At 38.2% G+C, this 14,892-nt stretch overlaps 1 long non-coding RNA gene across 2 annotated transcripts in view; it reads right to left on the minus strand.

Moving 5' to 3' along the window:
* Positions 1-204: 204 nt before the first annotated feature.
* The window catches only part of LOC111095250, a 38,487-nt gene continuing 23,799 nt past the window's right edge, over positions 205-14,892 (minus strand). The window contains exons 3-5 of one of the 2 annotated variants that reach the window (XR_005353499.1): positions 6,574-6,775; positions 5,577-5,938; positions 205-5,402 (exon numbers count right to left, since the gene is read on the minus strand). This is a non-coding gene — a long non-coding RNA (uncharacterized LOC111095250). Of the gene's footprint in view, positions 5,427-5,576; positions 5,939-6,573; positions 6,776-14,892 lie in introns of both variants that reach the window. The other variant, XR_005353498.1, reaches the window with a different exon arrangement.

Consider the following 14,892-nt stretch of genomic DNA (forward strand, 5'->3'; position numbering starts at 1 on the left):
GATGGATAATTTCTAACATTGATAGGGAAACAGGCACACACACACAGAGTTGGTGGGAGTATTAATTTTATTACAGATTTTTTTGAGAGAAAATTTTTTTAAAGATTTTCTTTCTTTCTTCTTTCTTTCTTTCTTCTTTCTTTCTTTCTTTCTTTCTTTCATTCTTTCTTCATAGAGACACAGAGAGAGAATGAGAGGCAGAGACACACGCAGAGGGAGAAGCAGGCTCCATGCAGAGAGCCTGACGTGGGACTCGATCCAGGATCTCCAGGATCATGCCCTGGGCTGCAGGCGGCACTAAACTGCTGTGCCACCGGGGGTGCCCTTTTTGAGAGAAATTTGGTAATAAATAATAAAATGTAAAATTTTTTATAGTCTTTGGTTCAGTTGTAGGCTCTTGTAGAAATCCAGTGGAAACAAACAATCATGCATGAAATATGTTCACTATAGATCTTTTAGGATCATGAATAACTATCGGTAATCAATAATGGAATTATCAGACAGATTATGTTATATTCACACTCTGGAATATTATACAGCCATTGAAAAAGCAGATCAGTATGAATTCCTGATTTTAGGGAAAAGGGAATTGCTGTTTCTTCTTTTTACTTTATATGCTCCTCTGTTATTTGAATATAGTTTCAACAAACATACTACTTCAGTAATTTTTATGTAAATTAAATGACATATACGATAGATAAATAAATCATGCTCACTTAAACAGAACCAACACTGTGAAAATTATGGAAAGATCTGCATATTTTTGTGGAAAATAAGCTTCATAAAGTAATTTTTACAATAATTTTCCAATAACTAATATTTGTTAGCAGCACAATCATGAGGACAATTATGTGTGAGCAAAATGTAGATACTGCTTAGCTTAAGATTTCAAAATTTTAAGTAGATTTAAGAGTGTCTATAAGTGTATCTTGTCAATTGTAGGTTTTTTCTTTAATTAATCAGATATCAAAGAAAGTAAAATAAGACCTAAAGTTTAACCATTTTCTAAATACCTGAGAAAAAAGTGCTGTTACCAAAAAGAGGTGAACATGAGTAATGAATGTGTGGGCATTGGACTGGACATTGAATAATTTCTGTATACAAAGCATATCTTGTATTAGCAATGGAATTAAAGGTTTTTCATAATATTTAGGTTAAATAAATAAATATGATTCATTTTTCAACTTATTTGAATAAGCTTTTAGAGGAAAAAGAGTATTTCAAAGTTTGACATTAAAATCTTTACGATATCTTATATTTCTCAGGATTTTGTTTTCTTCCCTAAAAAAAGGGAAGGGGAGGGGCAACTAAATCAATGGTGAGCAAACTATTGCACAAAGTCAAATCCAAAAAACAAAAAGGCTACATTTTTAGCAAGCAATGGAAATTATATCTTTTAAAATAAGAAAATGCAGGGACTATCACTGGACTCAAGCAGTCCATTAATTTGCTGTCACTTGAGGGTTTCAAAATGTTAGCCATTTTCCAAAAATTTCATAAATGATACATACTGTAGTATCCAATTATAATGTTGTGGCTTGAACAAAATTTGGTTCTGAAAACAATTCTGAAACAAATGTATTTTATAATCTGTGTGATGGTTAATTTTATATGTCAACTTGGATGGGCCATGGTGCCCAAATATGTTGTTGAACATTATTCTGGATATTTCTTTGAGGGTGCTTTTAGATGAAATTAACATTTAAATTGGTGGACTTTGAGTAGAGCAGATTGCTTTCTATAGTGTACATGGACCTCATTCAATCAGTGGAAGGCTTGAAGAATAAAAGACTGAGCTCCCCAAGCATGAGAGAATTTTGTAACACTCTAAACCTGAGAGCAACATCTGTTTTTCCCTGAGTTTCCAGCCTGACAGTCTTTAGACTTGAACTGTAACATTGGCTTTTCTCTGGGTTTCCAGACTGCTAGCCCATGCTGCAGAGTTTGAACTTGACAGCTTCCATAATTGCATGAGCCAGTTCCTTAAAATAAATCTTTATATATGTAAATCACTTACACACACGCGCGCACACACACACACACATCCTATTGGTTCTGTTTCTCTGAAGAACCTTGACTAATACAATCTGCTTAGTTTTCTCAAAGTGTATTTAATTAATTTTAAAATCATTTTCCCATTGCAAATAAATAAATCCTCATACCTCACAGTCCCCATCTCAAGGTATTTTTCTGACGTAGCCAATAGCTCTCACTGATTGCTTAGCGAATTCGTTCTTGAATCTCCTTTCTTTGCAGACCTAAGTGCACTCAAAGTATTAGAGACTACAGAGGTCCCAAGTGGGGCCAATGAAACTGGGTTTTCCCTCTGACAGATTAGGTTACATGTGGCCAGAAGACTCAGGTAGTACTCTTTAAGGTTTCTCCCAGAGATATCATAGAGTCTATAATTCTCAACATAACATTTACTATAAATTGGGTATGTAAATGATTGTGCAAGTTGAAGCAGAAAACTGAGTAGTGAACAGTAATGTTGCTGCTCTGGGCACAGGATTTTCATTGGCTTCGGAAACACTGGTTTTCTCATAATAATGATTTAACTGGTCAGGATGGTGAAAATGGGGCATTTGAGGTATTCCTAGATAAAATCATGTAAGGGACCCATGGTCATAAAGCAAAGGTACAATAGTTGTCAATGTTTATCATCCTGCAAAATACAAAATTATGCTTCCTCTCATTGAATTCTAGAATTGGAAAAGATGTTATAAAGATGTTATTTCATTAAACCTCTCATTTTAGAGATTAAAAAATAAGAGTCAAAGAGGTCAAAATAGACTTCATCAGACCTATCAGGTCTTAAGATTGAAATGATCTATAAGGATTACACACAGGAAGCACCAGAAGGCCCAGGCAAGCAGTAGAGTCTGGAGGCTTTGACTTACATTTCCTCCACCACAGTTGTATAAAGCAAGACTTCTTAACCAGCATTTATCTATTCTGCATAGGATGCCTTACAACAGCTGAAAAAGTAGGAAAAGAACAAAGCTGATTTATGAACTGACAGCTCAGTAAGAGTGTCCAGCTAAAAATGGATTGGGACTTCACTGCAGCCCCTCTCCATGGTGACCTTGGAAGACATTGGCTGGGGAAAATCTTTGCAATAGGCAGAGCTCCAAGTGGTACAATCGATATTCCTCTTTTGATGGAAATAAAATAGCCCAGGATTAAAATTATATAAATATATAGGTGACATATAGCTTGGAAGGAAAAAGATGGGAAGATCATGGAGAGGAAGGTCTGCAGTCATGTTTTGTGGATGGACTAATGGGAGTGGGCATACAGTGTGAAGATCTTTGTATTGTATGTTTGTGTCCACTAGAGAACATCTACCCTGGAATAGGCATTAAACAAACAAATAATCAGAGTAGACAAAATGTCAGCCAGTCCATGTCAGCCAACTCTCTCTGTCATCAGAGCCCCCAGTGTTGAACATCAGATACAAAGAAACACAGTTAACTGTGGTGTCAAGAGTGGAGACTTGGCAAGAGAAACCAGTGCTAACCCCCAAATATAGCACCATCCCTTCCAGGTGCCAAGCAACCACCCAGTGGCAAATTGAATATGTTGTACTTATTCCATCCTACAAGAACCCTCCATTCATTTTGGATTGACACTTTTTGAATCTACACATATTCTACGTATGGATTTGCCTTTCCTGTTGGAAGAGTCTCAGACAGCATCATTATTTATGGGGTTACAGAAAGTTTCATCCATCCACATGAATTCCCAATAGCATTCAACAGACTAAGGTAGTAGTTTTTAACCAGGAGTAATTCCCCGCCCTCCCAGGGGACATTTGGGAACATCAGGAGCCACAGTTGGTTGGCACGTTTGGGTGGTGCTACTGACATCTAGTGGCTAGAGGCCAGAGTTGCTGCTAAACATCCCATAATGTGTAGGAAAAACTCTGGACTAAAGAGACTCACTTATGGCAACGGAGTGCAACAGTGGGCTTACAATCAGAAGATCCACAGGTCTTGTCACATAACACAGCATCTGAAAGCAGCTAGCATTGAAGAGCAATGGAATAGCTTATAGATGGCACAGATAAGACAGGTGCTTCAAAAATAAAACCATATTAAGATAGGGAGTCATCTTCCACAACACAGTATATCCTCAAATTAATGACTACTCTAGAGTGTTGTGCCCCATTAGTTAGAATACATGGTGCCAGGAACCAAACGGTGAAAATGGGAATGACCTATAAGGAATTTCTGCTTTCTTTTTCTGAAAATTCTGACCTATGTGTGTTTTGTGGTTTTTGTTCCTAAGATGGAAAACATCCACCATGGAAATTCAAAGTGTGATTTATGCCATGTACTTCATACTCCTTATGCTAAGGAGCCAGTGGCAAGGGGAGGATACCATATTGATAGAGGCGATTGATCTGATCATCAGGAGGAAGGCTTTATGACATATTGCGGACAGGGAAGAATATGGTGTATGGTTATCTCGTAGTACTTCTTTGCCTAATTTGGATGGTAAATGGACAAATAGAGTAGTAGCCACAATTTCAAAAGGGCTTAATGACCCAGGGTTTAGGCAATCAGATATGACTTTGAGTTGCTCCACCAGCTAAGCCACTAAGACCAGCAGAGATACTAGCTGTGGAAGAAGAATCTAGGATAGATTGTGGAATAAGGAGACAATAACTTATCATAACTGTAGCTTCAATCCCACATGCACCAGTGAGAACTACAGTTTTTTCTTTTAATTTTCCTCTAGTAAGTCTACCCTAGGAAAAACAATCACCATAGTCCTGGAGGAATGACTTTTGGGGCTTAGGTAAAGCAAGAGGAGCAAAGACTTGTACAAATGGACAATAATGGATGCTGTACTACCCTGCCTGGATTCCTCTTCCAACAAGGAAGGACTAATCCCCTTAACTGCTGAATGTGTTGCTGGCTGAGAACTCTCAGCTGCCAGTCCTCTCTGGAAGTTGCTGTCCCCTAAAGAGAGCCACATTGCATAGTATCACTGGTCCCTTTTTGAGGTGTATTTAAGGTGTATCGAAAGGCCATTCTGACCTTAGGGCTCCCCTTGGGCCTGCCCTAGGTGTTGTTGCTGCACCACAGCTCAGTTTCTCCCTTGGCCCTACTATGCTTCCTTACAATCCTGCACAGAAGCTAATCCTGACAGCAACTCCCCCCAAAACTATTTGTGGACTAAGCTCCATTTCCTGGGCAACTTCCTGGGGAACCTGACCTGCAACATTAATACATGTACTGCAGTCCATGCCCTTCAAGATACAGTGAAAGTATGCTGCTTAAACTTGCCAGAACTTTCCCTATTCCCTGAAAACTTACCTTTGAATGTCTGTTCACAGACACACAACATTCTCTTCCTTGCTTTTGCCTCTTCTCTTTCATGTTTGGGAAAGTTTTCTGCTAGAAGCCAGAATGACAGTTCTTAGAATGAGAAAGAAAAACATGTAAAAGGCTTACTTCATTTTTATCTGCAACAAGTACTCTGTGATAAAAAGATTGAAAAGAATTGCAATTATTTCAGTCCACCAAATATTTGGCCTGCAGCATTTGTTTATGAAACGCAAAACTCACCTTGATCTAAGCTCAAATTTACCATTACTCTTTTTTCTTTTTCTTCTTTCAAACACACTGACTTTGTTTATGTCAATCTTGATTTTAATAACCTTCAAGAAAAGTAGAACTTATATCCATTTTCCCAACAGCAGTGTCAGGTTCCTATGTTTGTCATTTCTCTTCTTGTGCATCAGTCTCTGCTTTGGGTGGGAATGGGGGGACTGGCTGGGGTGAAGGATCAGCATCAAGTGTTAACTGAAGAACAAATGGATAATCTCAACCACTTGCAATTATAGTCAAATTCTTTATTGGCCAGACCTGAGTTCGAAGTATCTCCATTCAGCAAATAAACTCAGACCATCCCTTTTAAGTGCACATTTCTATGGGGGAAAAAAAAAAACAGAAAAAGTTAAATATAATTGGGATAATTTATTTAAGTGCTTAATAGAATTCACTAGTGAAACCATCTGAGCCCAGCATTTTCTTGGGGGGTTTTTTAAAAACAAAGATATAATTGATATGCATTATATTGAAAGTTTTGGTGTACAACATACTCATTTAATATATGTATATGTTGCAAAAGGATCACTACAATAAACCTAATTAACTTCCATTACCACACTTAATTACAAAGTTTTTTCTTGTGATGAGAACATTTAAAATCTACTTTCTTAGCAACTTACAAATACACAATACATTATTATTAACCATAGTCACCATGTTGTACATTACATCCCAGGACTTATTTATTTTATACCTGGAAGATTGTACCTTTTGATTATCTTTTAATTATCACTTTTATTTATTTAATGGGACTATTCCATTTTCCTTTCATTTCTATCAGTTTGATTAGGTGTTTTTCTCAAAAAAAAGTTTATCCCTTTCATCTGATTTGTTTAATTTTTTCTTTAAATTTATCACAGTATTTAATGTTTCTTTTTTTTTTGCATAATTAAATTTTCACCTGTATCATTTACTATCACCCAAAAACTTTAGCATTTCTTGTAGTGCAGACCTGCGGCAGATCAGTACTTTCCCAGGTTGACAGGTTTATATTTTTCTTTAATAAGTTTAAAGATGTTGTTCCATTGTCTTCTGGCTTTTTCTGATGAGGGGTCAGTCTTCATACTTCAGATCTCTATCTTTAAGATATATTTTCCTCCTGTTCTTTTTATGTGCTATTTGACATTGGCTTTCCACAGTTTAAAATAATGGACCTAGCAAGGGAAACAAAAGCAAAAATGAACTCTTGGGATTTCATCAAGATAAAAAGCTTCTGCACAGCAAAACAAACAGTCAACAAAACTAAAAGACAACCTACAGAATGGAGAAGATCTTTGCAAATGACATATCAGATAAAGGGCTAGTTTCCAAGATCTATAAAGAACTTATTAAACTCAACAGCAAAGAAATGAACAATCCAGTCATGAAATGGGCAAAAGACATGGACAGAAATCTCACCAAAGAAGACATAGACATGGCCAACAAGCACATGAGAAAATGCTCTGCATCACTGGCCATCAGGGAAATACAAATCAAAATCACAATGAGATACCACCTCACACCAGTGAGAATGGGGAAAATTAACCACAGGAAACACCAAATGTTGGAGAAGATGTGAAGAAATGGGAACCCTCTTGCACTGTTGGTGGGAATGTGAACTGGTACAGCCACTCTGGAAAACTGTCTGGAGGTTCCTCAAAGAGTTAAAAATAGAACTTCCCTGTGACCCAGCTTTTGCACTGCTGGGAATTTACCCCAAAGATACCGATGCAGTGAAATGCCGGGACACCTGCACCCCAATGTTTCTAGCAGCAATGTCCACGATAGCCAAACTGTGGAAGGAGCCTCAGCGTCCATTGAAAGATGAATGGATAAGAAGATGTGGTATATGTATACAATGGAATATTCCTCAGCCATTAGAAACGACAAATACCCACCATTTGCTTCGATGTGGATGGAACTGGAGGGTATTATGCTGAGTGAAGTAAGTCAATCGGAGAAGGACAAACATTATATGGTCTCATTCATTTGGGGAATATAAAAAATAGTGAAAAGGATTATAGGGAGGAGAGAAAATGAGTGGGAAATACCAGAGAAAGTGACAGAACATGAGAGACTCCTAACCCTGGGAAACAAACAAGGGATGGTAGAAGGGGAGGTGGTCAGGGGGACAGGGTGACTGGGTGATGCCCACTAAGGAGGGCACTTGACGGAATGAGCACTGGGTGTTATAATGTATGTTGGCAAATTGAACTCAAATTAAAAAATAGGAAAAAAATTAAAAATTAATTTTAAAAAATAATAAAATAATGGACCTGGGGTTTCTCCCTGCATAGTGGTTGCTTAAATTCTTATAAATTATGGGTGGATTTTTGATAAAATTTTGAAATTTTCCAACCAATATTTCCCCAAATAATTTTTATGCTCCATACTCTCTCATCTCTCTAAGTCTCCAATTATACAAATGTTAACTCATCTGATGCTTTTGTACGGGTCACTAATGTTTTGCTTTTACTTTCTAATCTTATGCTACATTTAATAATTCTGATAGAAAAATCCAAAAAAAAGTCAAAAGGTGAAGTTTAGACCTCACTTTCTTTTTTTGTTTTATTGTCTTGGCCAGACTTTAGTATTTGTATTAATCAAAAGCAAGGATAATAAGCATTTTTATCTTTAATCTTAAGGGGAAAATATCTAAAATTTCACCATAGGGAAACAGTTTTCTAAGGTTATTGAAAGATATCTTTGATCAACCTTAGAGAGTTTCCTAACTTTAAATATTTTGTTGGTTTTAAGTAAATTTTGAAATTTATTGCTTTTTTTTTCAACTCTTGGGAAAATATGGGGTAGTCATCACTAGTGTTGCTCTCCACACTTTTCAGAATGTCTCCATTTCTGAATACGTGTAGGATTGCTCTTCCTTGTCCCCTGGAAGTCAGGTTGGTTGTGTTATGTGGTGAGCAGAAGAGATCTGGGTCACATATGGGCAGAAATCTTCAAAGCCAGTGTGTTGTAGTTTGCCAGATTCCCTTCTTAGTGATTATGTAAGTATGTTTAGAGAAGGAGCTTCCATCATCCTGGTTCCCTCATTGACTATGATGAGCAGGGTCTTTTTGCCAATATTCACTTGATGAGTAACATGAAAAAAAAATGTAATTTTATCATGATCAACTGTTCAGATATGAGGGTTATTTATTCACGCAGATTAACCTAGCCTAATCCCTTATTTTTCTTTTTATGCTAAGCCACTCTTTCATTTAAGATACTTACATCTGATTATAATATATTACTTACTAATATTTTTTATTTCATAGCTTCCTTTCATAGATAGTATTATACTTGGCATACCTAATAGTCAAAACCAGGTAAGGAATGCAGCTTAGGGAATATTTCTTTAAAAAATGTTTTCTTCCTAGTTGAATATATGGTCCCTTCCCTCAGGGAATGATAACTAGACAGTTTATTAGAAAAAAGTGAATAAGTCCTGAAAGACAATTCTACATGTGCCATGCAAGCTTGGAGTAAAAAGAAAAAGAAATATTTTCTGGAATAGCAGAAATAGTGGAATAGCAAGTTATACAGTTTGCCTTACTAATAATAAACAGCAAAGTTAATCTGTAGGAGTGTGAATTTGATTCTATAGACATCAAAGATTTTTAAATAAGGGAGTTTTTTTTGTTTTAAGAAGATGATTAATATTGCAATAGGATGAATTGCAAGAGGTGGGTACTAGAGGTCCTGAGAGGTTGGGAGGGGCAAGGATTTTTCATTGTTGATGTGAAACAATGAGGATCTGGACAAAGGGATGGAAAGGAAGGAATAGCTTTGAGTTTTGCTGAGCTACATGGTTTACAGGTTTATTTGTCTGACTTAGCACTTGAAAACCTAACATTCTTTATTTTTGTATATTGTGAGCTATATAAATAGAATCTGTAACTAGATACACCTTTATTGGACAACCACCTCAAATATATTAGTTTATATTATTGACTCAATATGCTAATGTTTAACACTAAAGCCAAAAGTGAAAACACAGATGCTATAAGGAAAGAAAAGTTGGCAGCACAAACCTCTGGCAATTAAGGTAGGGTATATTTTGTTTGTTTGCTTGTTTTGTTGCCTTCTGTTGTACAGCAGGCATTTGTGATTCAGGTATATTTTTTTATTCTGATAGAAAAAAATCCTCCCACTGAAACAAAAGTACCATTATAAAGAGCTAGATGGGATCAACAGCACCCTATTTTGTCATGTCTTGCATGACTAGAAGGGGTCACATTCAGGGACTGTTGATCAGACTTTTTTGTCTCCTTTTTAAAAGACATTCTGGGAGTTGTGATATTTTTCCATGTTCAAAAGTATTGTTTGTCCAGGGAAGAGGGTTTGGGTGTCAAGCATAGGGCATTTTGGAGTTTCTAAAGTGGTCACTTTGAGAGTCATTTCATAATATATTTGTTGGTATGTCTTTCTTCCAGTTCTGGTTTTGTTACCTTCTCTCTGTTTTCAATGTAAACAGCGGTACAAAGGGAGCTATCTTCCTGCTGCTCAAAATAACTACTTACTTGGGTAAAATTTATAATGTTGAATTCTACTTTTAGCCAGGAAATGCAAACAAAGCTTGGAGACTGCTTGTTCCCTGACCCCAAATTCATTCCATGTTGCTATAGCATCACCCCTGAGAAAATGGGCCCGCCTGTTTTCCTCCCCATAGATGCACTCAATGGGCTTTTGTCAGCTCTTGAATTATAACATTAAAATTTAAACACCAGGGATTTAATGGAGGATTATTATGACACTCCAGTGCATTCTTTCTGTTGCCATTAGCAACAACCAATGGATGAAATAAAATAATTGTTTTAAGAGATGCTATTTTCCTAAAAGATGAAGGATCTACCCCACATTCTGGAGTTTTATAAACTGGTTTGTGTGGGACTGTTACCATGAGAAGAGTACTGGTAGTCTATAATATCAATCCAAGGATTGAAGGTATTTTTTTTTCTTTTGGTTCACCAATCTACAAAAGCCAGATATTTTCACAGGCTCCCAGAAGATGAACTTCAATTTGCTGCTCCCAAACACATTTTCCACTGTCTGGAAGATGTGCAAAGGCAATAGTACAGCGTTCTTCATCTCAAATCCTTCAAAGTGCTGTGAGAATAAAAGATCGCCGCCAAAAGCCCCAAAGAGATCTGTCTGTCTGTATGGTATGGTAATAACTGAGGTTAGTCCAGATAGGATTCTGGGAGAAACTCGGCTATTGAAACCTAATGAATGGAACTGAGAATTTCTTGTTACAATGCTGTTTGTTTCTTCAATTGGTCATATTGTTGGACATAAGAAGACATCAAAATAAATATTAAAAGCAAGATATTGTTGGATTGGTTTTTGAATTTTCATTTGGTTACATATTCTGTGCAATTTTCTTATAGGTAATTTTGTATCTAGATTTATTTTCTCTACCACCTCTTTGCCTACTAATTGTGTGACATTTTTACTTCCTCCCTGATCTAATGTCAGCATCCAGGTTTACATTCAGGATTGTATTTTTCTTTTCAGCAACAGAGATTACAACTTTCATTGCTCTCCCAGCTACTAGAATATGGATGCATCCTTTCCTCTCTTTTCTCAAAATATTTTGAAATTTTTTTGGTCTTTGGAGTAAATTTAAGTTCATTATATAAATAATACAAAATTAATAACAGGCAATAAATAAACTGTTCTTTGGATTTTCACCACCCAGAGATAATACTTCTTAACCTAAGTGTGATTTTTCATATACAGCAATGAAAATTAGTCTTGTTTTCACCAAAGATTTTTTCAGGGTCCCCCTGGCCTCTTCCAGAGGCAACTCTATTACGAGTGCCTATGTTTTCTTTCACAGGTAGTCCACACAAACATCTATATATGTGCTATTTTTGCATGAAAGTGATAAATTTTACATTTTTCAGTGTCATGCCTTTTTATGAAACAATAGGTCTTGAAACCAGAATTCATATGAGGAACAATTTAGGTAATATTGTTGTGGGCCAGAGGGCTTGGAATTTGAGGGAGGAGTGGTAGGGATTTTCCTTAAGGTTACCTGTAAAAGCAAGCACAGTGTTATTTGTTAGGTTGTATGGAGCTGATCAATAAATGGAAAAGATTATGAACCATGTTCTTATTCACACTTAAGATAACACTGAGAAAATCCTGTCCATAAAAACAAAAAATTATCAACATTATTTTTACTTGTCATGTTTTGGGATAATTTGACATGGTTTGTATAGAGCAACTAATTTCTCTCTCTAGTCCCTAAATTAGAGATTTTTTAATAGTTCCCTGTCATTTGGGGTGGGGCAAGATGGCAGAAAATTAGGACCCCCAAGTCACCTGTCCACACCAACTTACCTAGATAACTTTCAAATAATCCTGAAAACCTACAAATTTGGCCTGAGATTTAAAGAGAGAACAGCTGGAATGCTACAGTGAAGAGAGTTCACACTTCTATCAAGGTAGGAAGATGGAAAAATAAATAAAAAAGCATCCAGTGGGGAAGGGGACCGGCTAGGAGCCGGGCTAAGGCCGGGCAGTGAGAGCCTCAAGGACAGGAAAGCCCAGTCCCAGAGAAGCAGGAACTTTATCAATCTTTACCAATCTTTACCTGCTTTACCAAAGCAGGAACTTTACCAATCTATGGAAAGGCGCTCGCAGGGAACTCGGGCAGGATCCCAGGAGGGGCAGTGGAGTCACCAGGTTGCGGGGGTCACTAACAGAGGAAGTGCGCCCTGCGGGAGAGCACGCCACACACCACAGGCTGAGCTCCCTAAAGGGCTAGAGCGTGTGCCCGGCAGGGCCCTGGGAGCAGTTCAGGCGGAGGCTCAGGCAGCGGCTCCCTCCGGAGGGGGCTGCCTGGCCCTGAGAGCAGTTCAGGTGGCGGCTCTGCAAGGAGGGGGCTGCGCGGCCCGGGAGCACAATTCCAGTGGTGCAGGCCCTGGGGACCAGGGCACTGGGGGACACGGCCCAGGATCCGGCACTCCCCTTGGGACAGGCGGAGGCCGGGAGGACACAGGACAGCAAGGACGCTCCTGCTGCTGGGCGCCCCTGAGCTGTACAGATCAGCGCCCCCCTACCCCGGAGCATCCAGGCCCTTGCGGAGGGGAAGCTGCGGTAGTTACTGCAGGACCGGACTCCAGATCTGGAGAGCTGGCCACTGCCAGTCTTGTTCCTCCCTGTGTCACCTTATGCCTGGGATGGAGCAGGGCTACCAGGGAACAGGGGCCTCACAGGATAAACAGCTCCCACTGAGTCCGGCACCTGGCACGTGGCAAGGTAGCTCCCCCAGGTGCACACACCTGAGAGTAAGCACAGCAGGCCCTTCCACCAGAAGACCAGCTGGAAGGACAGGGAAGAGCAAGTTCTTGACCGATGAGTGCTGGAAAGCTCAGGGGAAGTCGAGGGACTTACAGTATATAGAATCAGAGGATACCCCTCCTTGGTTGTTTTGTGTGTGTGTGTGTGTGTGTGTGTGTGTGTGTTTGTTTTGTTTTTGTTATTTGTTATTTGTTTGTTTTCCCCTTTTTTCTCTTTTTTCTTCATTCCTTTTTCCAGTAAAACTTGTTTTTAGCCACTCTGCATTGAGCAAAATGATTAGAAGGAAGAACTCACCACAAAAGAAAGAATCAGAAATAGTACCCTATCCCACAGAATTACAGAATTTGGATTACAATTCGATGTCAGAAAGCCAATTCAGAAGCAAAATTATAAAGCTACTGGTGGCTCTGGAAAAAAGCATAAAGGATTCAAGAGACTTCATGACTACAGAATTTAGATCTAATCAAGCTGAAATAAAAAAATCCATTAAATGACCTGCAATCCAAACTGGAGGTCCTAATGACAAGAGTTAATGAGGTAGAAGAATGAGTGAGTGAAATAGAAGACAAGTTGATAGCAAGGAAGGAAGCTAAGGAAAAAAGATAAAAACAATTAAAAGACCATGAGGATGCAATTGTAAATGGGATTGACTCCTTAATTTCTCTTTCTTCAGTCTCATTGTTAGTGTATAGAAATGCCACTGACTTCTGGGCATTGATTTCGTATCCTGCCACACTGCTGAATTGCTGTATGAGTTCTAGAAATCTTGGGGTGGAGTCTTTGGGTTTTCTATGTAGAGTATCTGGCCATCAGCAAAGAGGGAGAGTTTGACTTCTTCTTTGCCAATTTGAATGCCTTTTACTTCTGTTTGTTGTCTGATTGCTGAGGCTAGGACTTCCAGTACTATGTTGAATAGCAGTGGTGAGAGTGGACATCCCTGTCTTGTTCCTGATCTTAGGGGAAAGGCTCCCAGTGCTTCTCCATTGAGAATGATATTTGCTGTGGGCTTTTTTTGAGAATGATATTTGCTGTGGGCTTTTCATAGATGGCTTTTAAGATGCTGAGGAATGTTCCCTCTATCTCTACGCTCTGAAGAGTTTTGATCAGGAATGGATGCTGTATTTTGTCAAATGCTTTCTCTGCATCAATTGAGAGGATCATATGGTTCTTGTTTTTTATCTTGCTGATATGATGAATCACATTGATTGTTTTACAAGTGTTGAACCAGCCTTGCATCTCGGGGATAAATCCTACTTGGTCATGGTGAATAATCTTCTTAATGTGTTGTTGGATCCTATTGGCTAGTATCTTGTTGAGAATTTTTGCATGCATGTTCACCAGGGATATTGGTCTATAATTCTCCTTTTTGGTGGGGTCTTTGTCTGGTTTTGGAATTAAGGTGATGCTGGCCTCATCGAACGAGTTTGGAGGTATTCCATCTCTTTCTATCTTTCCGAACAGCTTTAGTAGAATAGGTATGGTTTCTTCTTTAAACGTTTGATAGAATTCCCCTGGGAAGCCTGCTGGCCCTGGACTTTTGTGTCTTGGGAGGTTTTTGATGAATGCTTCAATTTCCTCCCTGGTTATTGGTCTGTTCAGGTTTTCTATTTCTTCCAGTTCCAGTTTTGGTAGTTTGTGATTTTCCAGAAATGCGTACATTTCTTCTAGATTGCCTAATTCATTGGCATATAGCTGCTCATAATATGTTTTTAAAATCGTTTGTATTTCCTTGGTGTTGGTAGTGATCTCTCCTTTCTCATTCATGATTTTATTAATTTGAGTCATATCTCTCTTCTTTTTAATAAGGCTGGCTAATGGCTTATCTATCTTATTTATTCTTTCAAAGAACCAACTCCTGGTTTTGTTGATCTGTTCCACAGTTCTTCTGGTCTCTATTTCATTGAGTTCTGCTTGAATATTTATTAACTCGTCTTCTGCTGGGTGTAGGATCTATTTGCTGTTTTTTCTCTAGCTCCTTTAGGTG

The sequence above is a fragment of the Canis lupus genome, chromosome 1 (genome assembly GCF_011100685.1).
Source record: "Canis lupus familiaris isolate Mischka breed German Shepherd chromosome 1, alternate assembly UU_Cfam_GSD_1.0, whole genome shotgun sequence".
In the NCBI taxonomy this organism is placed as follows: domain Eukaryota; kingdom Metazoa; phylum Chordata; class Mammalia; order Carnivora; family Canidae; genus Canis; species Canis lupus.